Source organism: Buteo buteo, chromosome 11 (assembly GCF_964188355.1).
Source record: "Buteo buteo chromosome 11, bButBut1.hap1.1, whole genome shotgun sequence".
NCBI lineage: Eukaryota > Metazoa > Chordata > Aves > Accipitriformes > Accipitridae > Buteo > Buteo buteo.
Window position 1 is genome coordinate 10,242,647 of NC_134181.1, and position 12,805 is coordinate 10,255,451.

Consider the following 12,805-nt stretch of genomic DNA (forward strand, 5'->3'; position numbering starts at 1 on the left):
TCTGACACACTGACTTTATGCTGCATTATAAAGTTTACCAGATTTCGTATTTTATGTAGTCAATAAACTGTAGTAGGCACAGAAACGTAATAAAATATAGAGAAATAAATAAATGAAATTATGTAAAGAGCCCTTACTCAGTTTGATCTAAACCATGAACTTGCCCACATTTAAAGCCACGCAACAGGAAAGTGTTGATGTGCCCAGGAAATTTCAGATTCTCCTAAGACAACTGAAAGCTAAAAACTCTTTAAAAGGTAACGGCACACACAACACATGGGCCTAAAAGATATTCTTAGGTCCTTGAAAAAGTCCAGTCTAACTCTGTGGGGGAAGGTTTCCCAAGCAAGATTCAAATCTCTGTCTGATAGATTCTTCCTCTTTTCTACAACACATGCCACATGAAAGATGCCAGTTTACTAAGAGATATGCACATCAAAAAAAGCACGTTAAAGGTATTAACTACTGATTCTGGACATCAGCTGCGTAAATAATCTTTCAGAACCACAGTACCCAAAGGAAGTCCTTTCTGCAATTAAAAACTAGTGTAAACAAAACTGATTTAAAGTAACAGCAAGCATGGAAATGGTGTGCTTTTGCGGGGATCTCATTTTAAACAAGATTCTGAGCAACTATACCCAGCTCTTGTTATTTCAGTTTTATGGATAGCAGATCCTCTGCTGTTCACAATGCATCCCCTAGCTGGTTTCCACTGTATTGTGCTGCCCACTGTTCACAGCTCGGCTTGGCTCTGACTGGGTCAGTTGCTGCCTGCGTTGATCACTTCATTCCAAACATCGTGTATCAGATCACCACAGTTTATTCTAAACGTTCTTTAATTGCATTAGAATTTTATTCCCAACCAGAAAAGAACTACAAATCATAAGGCTACCACGCAGCAGAACTTATGAAAATAAATATATTTACTATACAGTAAAGACCCACTTCATATATCATATTCTATCACAAGTGTAAGACATAATGTTATTAGGTACTAAAGAAGATCTGTGCTTTCAACGCTCTCTCTCAAACACACACACGAAACAGATCTAAAATTACTAATGAGCAGAAATCATCAGAGGACTCACATTCTTTTTGCATAGATATAACAGGAGCCAAAGCAGCACTTTCGTGCATTTTTGACTAATTTTAATTCCAAAATCTACTCGCTAGACAATAACCATGCAGTTGAAAGCTACAGTATGAAAGTACAGTCTTATAAGCATCCTTTGAAGCAAAACATGGAAAATTAACACAGATAATACTTCAGTGTCAAAGAAAAATTTATGACTTTTTTTTGTTTGCTTTTGCAGGTGCTGTCAACAAAACAGACAATAATAATTTAGGCTTCACTAGGACTAAAAGTGACAACAAGCTCTACAGCAATTGCCTTCTACGCTCACTTTCTAACCATTTGTACTTTCCTCCATACTCTAATTCAGAACTGCTATAAAGCCTGTCATATTTGATGGGAAATGCTATGAAGTTGCACTATCAGCAGCTGACATCATGAAATGGGATGCTGTTTCACTAAGGGCCACTTTCCCCATCAGCTTGGGTTTCTTTCCTCTTCCATTTCAGAGCTTCTTCTCTTTCCTCTTTGCCTTCACTTCCCAAGCAAAAGCAGGAGATAATTTGGGAATGGTTCTTTCCTCATATACATATTTTCCTTTTTCTGAAAATGAAAGGAACCACTTGCAGTATGTGAGAGATTTTCAGATATAACCCTTCCCTGTTCTGTTTATGAAAGAACATCACATATGCAATCATACACACATTATGTCATTGTAAGATCCTCTAGGGCAAAAAGACACTGTAAAAGAGGAAATGCTTCCAGGTATTAACCAATGCAAAAGTAATTATCTGGATTCCAAATAAGTTTTTGCACCAGTAGATATGCATATGCCATGACTGTATATACAAATTATACATGCAAATGAGTTGTGATTATTTCCACGCACAATTATCCCATCTGCACCTGCAAGCATGATATTTGCATATATGAATTAAGTTGGTGTATGGTTTTCGTTTGTTTGGTGTTTGTTTGGGTTTTTTAAAACACAAGGTCCACGTTTCTTTAAATTCTAGTGCAAACCCAATATTTTGATTAATTACTAGCATACTCCTACAGTAACGGCAATAAAACACTACTTCATGTAACTAGCCTGTCTACACTTCCTTCAAGAAACGTAACAGAGCATCAGCGAAGAACTGACAGAAGCGAGACACTGAGTCATAGTAGCTGTACCAAACAAAATTTTAAATATGGGTGAAATGGAGCATTTACACCTGTTAAAAGCTAGGAAATATTCAGGAACATATCAAATTTCTCTCTGATTAATATCATGAGGCAGATCCTCTGGTAGGTGGTTTTGACTAGTGACCAGCAAGTACAGTCCACACACACCTACTTAGCCATGCTATACAAGCAGGAAGCCCATTCAGCTCGTTTCAGGCATCTCTTATTCAACTGTTCTACAATAAATGGTCTTCATTTTTCAGAGGGACTATTCATCTTTTCTCATCTTTCCATTATTATGGTTACATATACAATACTAGAGAATGGATGTGCTATGGTTATTTGAGAATTAATTCTATAAGCCTACATATAGTGCTAAAGGAAATAATTTCAGTGTTCTTCCTTTTTACAAATAGCTAACTCAACCATTACTTATAACAGAAATAATGATTTGTGGAAATCAGACTCATGTAGTCACTACTTTATTATGAAACAGTTTATTTCATACTTGCAATGTTGCTTATGGAATTGAAGAAAAACCCCTATAGTACAATAAACAGATTACAAAACATTGCATCAGAGCCTGGATCTTCAGTTCATTAGAAATAAAAATTCAGTCCCCTTAGCTCCCTCCTTGGAGATGCTCTCTCTTTTACACTAACCATGTTTAGCAGCAGTTTGCTCCAGCTGACCTTAATTTAATCTATTTTTCACAGAAGGATTGCTTCAGGGTTAAAACATTTTTGTTGCTATCCACTGCACATGTTCTAGTATTTGGCCCTAAAGATCTTATATCTTTCTGAGAACATTTGCTTCACAAAAACACCGTGGGAGTTATCATTTTTTAAAACATATAAGATAATTGATTTGTAATTATCAACAGGGAGAAATACCATTGCTTGTGTTTGCTAACCTAATTGTAAAATATATTGTTCCTTTCAAGTCTTAATGTATTGCCTCAAGTGATCACCACTTAGGCACCAACAGGCTAGAGTAAATAGAGTGACAGCAGGAAGTCAGAGAGATAGTATTACCCAGTTCTTGCCATAATAAACGATGTTCTCTTTCTGACTATTCAGTACATTAATGTAATTTCCAAGGGGGTTTCCCCCAGTGGGATGCAGACAAGGTGTCAGTGCTTTGAAGCAGGATCATACTTTATAACATAATTTACCTTGCTGAAAATTTTGTGCCATATGCTTAGTTAAATGTGGAGACTGTGTAATTAATGCACAAATGTCGCTTTGCAGGCACCCATGGGCGCACTCCCATACGCATGTGTGGGCACCCACACACACTATGGCCCCTGCTGTAGAAAACTGCATACTTGAAATCATTTCAACAAAAATACTGAGCTATGTATCAATCTGCATCTTACTTTTCTGATATTCGCTGTTGAGTGCTTTATGATTCTTAAGGCAACACTAATCTGAGAGCAGCAATTTCCTCACAGCTAAAAATCTGTCTGCATCAGCACCACAGTTAAACTTCAATACCTGTCTTTGTTACTAAGAGAGAACATAAAGGTATTTTTTTAAAAAAAACAAAGGAATTAGTTGGCCTGAGGGAGGTGGTACAGGGGCACACCCTAAGCTATATAAAGTCAAAACAGTACACATGCTTCAGCACTCTTTGGAGCAGTTCTCTAGGGCATGGTTCATATTTATACTGTCCCCCGTTTGATCAGGCAAAGTATGTCATTAAAAAGTAGGAAAATGTCGGCTTTATTTGTAGCTTCTAGATTTTTTTTTCTCAATATCTCCATTCCTTACTCTTCCAGCCTTCATTTTTTATATCAGCTAACATGTCTAATAGACCGTTCTTCCTAGTTTAAATTCCTCTGAGGGCTATGTGAAGAAAGGTCTCCCAAAGGATCGATTATGAGGTTTTGTTTAATTTTTCTACCCTTTTAACTATTATCAAGACTTAAGCTAGAAGTCTTAGGCAACATATATTGTTTGAGCTGGATTCTGATTCAAATTTGGTGAAAATGCAAGCTCTAGGGTTTAGTGCCCAGAACTGGGGGGGGGGGGGGGGGGGGGGGGTGGGTGTATGTTCAGTATGAATAATTTTTGGTACAGACTTGAAAAACATTCTTTTTTTTTCACGTGCAAACTAAGTTTCCAATTCACAAATCGATAAATCTTTCTATGGCAGATTTCAGGTCATTTTCATACAGCATTTTTTGAATCCTAAGATCTACCTGTCTGGATTCTTCCCCAAAGACAACTTCTTCATATTTGCATGGATTATCAATATAGTATTTTATGAAGAGACAGTTTTGTTTTAACATCAAGTTCTTGTGACATCCTAAAATAAATACAGTTACATGATTTATAGGAATTAGACCTTTATTAAACTTGTACAGACTAGTTTCTTGTTAGGAAATTAAAAATTAAGAAAAGCTAAATTAAATTCATAAATTATTCGCATAAGTAGATTTTATATTAATACTTATTTTGTTGATATGAACAGTCTCCTCATTGCTCTGAGGTTGCCATCATTTACTCACTGTATTCTGTCTGTATCACCAGTAGATTGCTAAACTGTGAATGCAGCATTTAATTCAAAGGGTGGAGGGAATGTAAAAATTGTCACTACGTTGCATTACTGAGCCAAGAGGAGATTCAAACTGCTCCAAATGTAGCAGTCAATAGATATATAAGGTCACCACAGTCATATCACCATCAGACTATGATCTTTTTTTGCTGTTATTACTGTACAGAAAATATGCTTAATGCTGAACTTACAGACATCATCTTGGAAGAGAGAGGCCATACACCAAGCCAAACAGCAGTAAAATCGGCACCTGATAGAAGTTTGTTTTTCCACAAACATTAGAAGGGCTGGAGAGATGGAAAGCAGATTCCTCTAATTTAGCTCTTGATGTTTGTAGAGTGGCTACCTAAAAATCCATCCCCATCTCCACAGGGCCCTCCCATATCAAACTGGCAAGTGCCCATTGGGGCGTGCAGCAGCATGTGCCGGTGCGCAGCAGTACGCCCCAAAAGATTGGGATACTCTGCAGCACAAGAAGGGCCGGAACAACAGTTGCTCGAGGTCAGGCAGAGCTGAACAGCAGCACTCTTTTATGAGCAACACCAGTTGGCAAGAACATTAAAACCCGACTGCTTTCATCAATTGCTGTGACTTTATGGGGAGAAAAGGAAAGTTAGTTACTAGTAGTTTATGTTGACATTGCACTTTCAAAGCCACAAGATGCTTGAAACTCAAATGTCGAAACAAGCTGAAATGCCCTCAAACAGGTTTCATCACTACACAGCTTTGCTCCAGGATAGTCTTTTAAACTGGCAAAACACCCCCATGTAAGGGTGTTTCACGTCGGCATGTTGAGCAGCACCCCCACGCTGCTGGTGGGCTCTCACAAGGCTTTCAGAAACAACACTAGCCAGTACACAACATGCCTCGCTCTCCTCTGCCACCCTCCTGCCTGCCCCACGGCTGAGAAAGTCACCCACTGAAGACCAGAATACCCTGGCCTTGAAGAAGAAGAACTAATATCAAGGTTTGAATTGAAAGGGGAATTCCACAGCATTTTATACTTAGGGACAAGACTATTTCTCTTTCCTTCATTTTGAACAGCGGTCACACAGAGAGCTATGGTGCCCTGGGAGTTCCGGGAGAGCGCTTCCCCCAGCCCTGCCACCGTGCAAAGAGAGGGTCCCCCAGTCATGTGAAAAATACAGACTCAAATGATGGGAGCTGCAACAGAAAAATGTAACACAATTTCTTCATTTCAAAAGTCTTGGTATCTGGCAGAAACAAAGAGACCTCACACAGAGATTTACGTGTTCTTAAAATACCAGTACACCTACACATCTACTGGGAAGTGATGCCTCTTCTGCTTGCTGACCTTAGCACTTGGGCTTTTTCCTGCAATTGTGCTTTAAAGGCAAGTTCTTGGCTGAACAAACCAAGCAGATGTTGGACTTCATTCCCCCCCCTGCCCTTTTTTTTTTTTTTTTTTTATTAATCCTAAGAGCAACCAAAAACTGCTTGCAGTAAGGCATTTAATTTATTCATCTGTAAAGGACAAAATACACATACAGGCTCTTTTTTTTCCACACTATACACCCTACTTAAGCCAATGCTTATATATAACACCACAATTCAAGCAAGTTTTGTTTAGTTTTGGGATTTGTTCCCTGCACTGCGTTTGGGGAGCAACACATTCCGATCTCTACAGGCTGCTTTGAAAATTGCATAAAAAGCATAGAAGCATTCTTTTTATATACACATATATTTTTAAATATGATCCCACCAAGCCATTAATGTCCGCATGATAAACTAGCAACTTTAGCTTCTGCTATTAATTCAACATCTAACAGCAATTTTAGCCAACACTCAGTAACACTTGGTGCTATAAGTAATGATACATTTCAAAAGCAGACTCTGACAGCTTAACCTGCACTGACCCAAACATATATAAAAACTCTGGCTTTCATGTTAGACTGCTTGGCTGATGCATCATAGCTACACAGTAAAATACTTCAAAATGTCTCTGTCAGTCCTTAGTGGATTCAAAGAACACTTGAGAATTGTTCCCACCAGTTTCTTATAGCTATACAAATGAATATTATAATAATTTGAACAGCCTTTTCAACAATAATTTGAAAAGAATCTCTTGATGTTTCTCAATAGGTATATTTTACACAGGCCCCTTTATTCAGTCTCCTCAGCGCACTGAAAGCAAACCTTATGCAAATTCTACAAATATACATTTGCACTGTCCTGCAGAACCTCCAGTTTTGTCTTGCAAAAGAAAAAGAGTTTTTCAAGTAGAAATGCTAGGCCACTTAAAATGTAGAAGTTCCCATGTTACACTGGACTAGGCCAAGCATCGTTGTAATTAACAGATTGCTTCTGTATCTGGAAAACTAAACTTAACACCCGTTAAGTTTAAAGACCATAAAGAAAGCAGACATACCCATAGTTAAGAAGTCTAAATGTAAAGAGACCAACAATGATTTTAAAAGTAAAACAGGTAAAGCTAATATATAATATATAGCAAAGGTTTAAAAATAAAGAGAAGCAAATATGACAAAGACAAAAGCTGTAGTCTCTCAAGCACATTATAAAAAGGGTTCTCATGTATTGTTTTAGGGGTGCATTCAGCAAGGAAGAGAAGAAATCTGAAACTGTGAGTACAGTATGCGGTTGGGCCTGAGCTGATCAATACAACTTTAAGTAAATAAGGAAGGAAGGACTATTACTACTCCCCTCTAACTGTTTTGCTAACATTCACACACAAACACATTCTGGTTTGAAGTTTATGAAGTGTCAGATGGTTTATCTTATTATGGAATATCACACCAGTATTTGAGAAAATGGGCGTATACAGGACCATGTACTGTGTTCTGCAAATGACATATTTGGATAGTGCAAAGTGTATAGCAAATCATATTGCCAAGACACCACTGCAAAAGACACTTCTGAACCTAAACTCTTCATTTGACATGCATTCATTATTTACTTTTATGTTGATCTCATATGGAATTTTATATTTGCACCCTCCCACAAGAAGTCAGAATGCTTCATTTCAGAAATGTGTAATTCTTTTCAGACTTCTAATATATTTTTATCCACTTTGTTATTTGTTAGAAATATTCACTTACCTGAATTGGCAAACAGTTTGTGATTGACAGTTACATTTTTCTGCAGATAAAATATTAGCCCTTCAAAAAAGAAAATGCCCAGTTGAGACAACTAATAAATTATCAGTTAGAAAATACAGATTTGAAATGCAGCTCTTCTGTTTTCTTTCTCAGGTCCCAGGACTTTTCACTAGAAAGATACCTGGTCCTAGCACATGTTGCAGAGAGCAACACTACAGAAGAAAATTATGCCATAGCATCCTCCTCATGGTACCAGACTGGGACAGTCAAGTTTCTTGACATGGAAAACCACATATCTTCATATGGCCAAGAGCCACAAAACACCCACACAACCTTAGAGAGAGGTGACAGCAGAGACAGCTCCAGAAATTATGAAAATGCTTCACATAATGGAAGCTCTCCAGTCTCCCTCTCTGCTTCTGGAGGGACCTATGTTAAGACTGCAGCTGGTCAGCACAACCCAGAGATAATTTCAGAGTCATTTTCTGGCTTGTGTGTTGCCCAGACTAGAGCGCTGAATTACTCAGCAGCCCCTCCATTACCACTGGCCCTTTGGGGGGAGCTGCATTTGAACTATTCAAACTTACAGGAGATTCAACAGCTAGAAGGTCTGCTCCTGCTGCAGGCTGTTGGTCTCCCTTGATTTCATTGTCTTAAGAGCTGGGGATGAGTCCCCAGAGACTCCCAGAGAGAAGGGGACGAGTCCAGATGGCATCTACCCTGTGCAGTAGATGCCTCTCAGAAAAGCATGTCTGTACATGCAAAATATATTTAGATTGTTTTCCCATATATAATCCCCTATTCCTGACACTTTCAAGTGGTGAATGAAGTCTGGATGATCAGGATCTGAGAACATACCCCAGTAAAAAAGAAACTCTCCCTGCATTAACAGCCCCACTGCTGGCTTCATCTCCGAATGGGACAGTGCAAGCAATAGCCCCAAAAGCCGAGAGCTTCTCTTTTACACAGACAGACAAGAGCAGTTACTGCTCTGGGTAACCCTGTTCTTCACCTGCATTGTACCTTCACACATGAATGCTCAGCTGAACAGATGTAAAAATATTTTAGAAAGGCTTTCCAGAGAAAGCTCTTATTAAAAATCCTAAACTGCACAGTGTGTGGAACAATAACACTGTCTGCCTGAAAATGTCATATCCTTGTCTGAACAGCCCAATACCTTATGTGCTCTGAATAAAGATAGAGATGTAATTGCTTTTCTTGTTACGACTCACTTGTGCATCATAGATTTTTTAATATCCTGCAGAACACATGTATTGTGGGAAGGAAGCAGGTGACAGCAGTAAACATACGTAATGTTATTTTTCTTTATGATAGATATGAGCAGGGAAGCCTAAATGATGGCTTAGGTTTTTAATAATCAACTGTGGAATCTTAGGGGGAAATTGTGCATTTTGCCAAGAGCAAAATCATTAGAACTTTAACTCCAGCCATTGTGGGAAATTTCATTCAGCTAATTGTAGCCATTAAGTGACAGGTTATGCAATGAAATTACTTTAGCCTCGTCTATGTTCGAAAACAGGATGCTATCAGTAAAGTAGCTTTTTCTGAGAATGAATGGGGTTTAAAAATGCTCTGTGTTGTTAAAAGTCTAATGGACTGCCATGTAAGAGGAGCTGAGCTGATGCTATGCAGCTTTTGAAAAACCGTATGAGGAGATGCAGAAGAGTTCTGAAAGAACTGCAGCTGGCAACATCTTTCAGTTTTCATATATATAGAATGCCTGTAAGTACTATAAGATAAATAATTCCTAAAATTTTGGTGAAGATTTAAAGCCAGACCACCCTACCTTGGCACTTTGTGGACTGACATAGTAACAAACTACCTGAATAAACAAAAATTTACATTCTTGTAGAACAAAGCATGTTACTGCACAGACTTTTTGAAGATGATTTCTAACAGTCCGATTAAGCGTCCCACTCTCTCCTGCGTACTGTCTAAGCCCAATAAGCCCTTACTGCAGCCATCTCCCTTCTTTCATGGCTTTGGTCCAAGCCCTATAAACTTAGGTCTGTAAGAGGGAAGGGTTTACAGATGAAGCCCTCCAGAAGGAAATCAGAAGCCTGTTAGTTGAAACCAGTATAGAAATGGCTGGGATTTCCCCAAGTCTGTACAGATAACACTGCCCAATAGCTCCAATTGGGCTGCCAGGCATCCTGGACAAAGGTGGAAATTCTCTGATTCACCTGGAAAATTTCCCAAACAGAAGTGTCCCTGTCAGCAAAATGCAGATCCATGGTAGACCAGCTGGGCGAAGGTGTATCCCTCATTCATGCTGTTCAATAGAGTCACAATATCAAAAAACAGAAAGGAAGGAGAAGTTGATGGAGGTCAAACCTGAAGCAGTGACCAGACCTCTCACAGAGCCTGATGAGTCTGCCAGCCTCACCCCAAGGATTCACATTCCTAGCACATGCATGCAGCACTGTCGTAAGGGAAAAAGAAATCCCTTGTGTTTCCTGAAGCAACGAAATAATCTGAGTCTTTCTACAAAAAGCATACAAAGCATATTAAGGTGTTATTAATTTAATTAAAACAGCTAATCAGTGTTTTGCATTTGTAAATTATGACCTCAAAGTTTCTCATTATTAAACTGGAAAATCAGAAGCAAGAGGCACACCCGTATTGCCAGGATTTAACAAGTTTGCCTCAAAGCTGTGCCGGGTCAGGGAGTGGGATCAACCCATTCATTTATATGATGATGCTTCTGGCTGTTGTTGGAATTTCCCTCAGCTGCGAATAAATTCTAATGAAAAAGAAAGCTAAAGCAAATTCTTCTGAAATCCCCAAAGCTCTAGGCTGTTACAAATGAAAAACAGTGCTGATGAATTGAGAGACCATGTTTCAATTCTAACCACATTCAAAGTACATTAAACAAACTGGTATTAAAATAGTGTCCTGGGACAGTATGAATTCTGCTATGTACATGGAAACTAAGGAGCATCCTTCTGGGATTAAAGTCTGAGCGTAGGACCTCCAAAGGTTTCTCTACAGAAGGATTTAAGTGAGGGCAAACCAACTTACTTTGTTAATCCAGTGCTGATTTTCAAGTATGTTCAGTCATTTATACAGATCTTATTTGGTGGTCCTAAATTCTTGTAACTTAATCCTTATCAAAGTGTTCAGTTACAGTGATCTAAGGCAACTACAGCCCCAATGGGAGATGCATACTGGTAGTTTAACTTGCTTATACACATTGCCTTCACACCTCTGCTCAATTCCCCAGCTTTCCAAGTCAAAACAGGGATCGAAGGCTACATTCTGTAGGCACATACTCAAATTTTTTCAGCTGTACAGTAATACAGATAAATCCTGTTAAGTCCCTAATAAATGGTTCCTTTTTTTCTCTAGTCAGATCTTACAGACTCTTCAGTTTCCTAAATAAGTTTTCAACCATTCAAACACTCTATTTCAAATGAATGCACAAAGTCTGCCTCTGCAGGATCACCAAAAAGGTCAGCCCATTACAACCTGTCTTCAGGTTTAGACTCTTCTGCTGCAAAATCAACTTCATAAAAGTTGGCCTGCTTGTAAAACCATGCAGCCCTACACCCACATATGCTCAGTGTGGGTCTGAGCCACCCTATTCTATGCAGGAAAAGCCACACAGCTTTGGACTGCAGTTCCACCCTGTCTCTAGAAGTGAATAATTATGGTCAGTTTTCAGGCAGTGCCAAGTACGGAACAACATATCCCCAGAATACTTCCCCATCTGTACTAATTTTCAGCTTATGGACTTCTGCAGTCACTGTTCTCCCTGTGCTTTATAGTCTGGAAAGCAGTTTTCTTTCACAAATGTTTCTTACTCACATGTAATTTTTTACATTTACAATATTCTAATGCTATACAATGAAAATGGAAATTTTAAGAATTAGATACGCAGATCCAACTGAGAATAATAAAGAACTGAAGTTTTAACTCCATTAGGGTTCTTGGAAAATTAAAATTTTAAAATCTTTTTCTTTCCAAAATGAAGATTCTTTCAATGAAAGGCTTCGTATACAGAGGACAGTTTTTCTTGGTCAGAGCGAAGGCATGAAAATGGGTGAGATGGTTACATTACTTCTGAAAAAAATCCTGCCTTTGCAGATAAACAGGACTTTACAACTCACATTGTGTCACTCCACTAATTGAACTTCACTTAAAATTATGGTCATTAGTCTCCCACATTCTTCCTGACCAAACATAAAATTTAAAACCACAAAAAGGAAAAAGTGGTGGGGGTGGGGGGAGGGGAAATAATCTTTGAAGCATGCTACCCTGGTTTAAAAACAAAAAAGTCAAAAAACATTCCTAGTAATCAGACTAGTACAAAGCAATAGCAGTTTACTAGCATTCTCAAAAATAAAGACAGAATTATGAAAATCAGTGAGTTTTAGTTTCAAGGCTTCAAAACACCTTAAGAAAATAAAGTTCAAAAATTGGGTTCAAGTGCTAAGAACTTCCTTTGCAGTGCTAGCAGGAACTAGAATCATCCTGATTTAATTCCCCTGAATTTCAGAAAACTAATAATTGTTCTAAATAATTAGAAACTGTTATTACATTAAAATGCATGATACATACTGATTAGATCATATTAAAATGAAAAGAATAATTTGAATGATTTACACAAAAGAACTCAAAGTGAGACAAATCTATGGACCATAAAGACAAAGAAAAGAATTCCTCTAATAGTAACAGCTCATTGCACAAGTAACTTTCATAAATATTAGTTATGACTGAATTGCACCAAATAAAGAATTTACACAAAAAAATACCCATATGTACTTACTGCAATAAAGTCATTTAATGCCTTGGCTATCTTAGTTCAAAACTAATTTTTAAACTACTAGATGCAACCCAATGATTTTTCATTAAATGCAAAATATTCAGTGTATTACAAGTTATCCAAGACTGTGATGTGAAGTGCTTT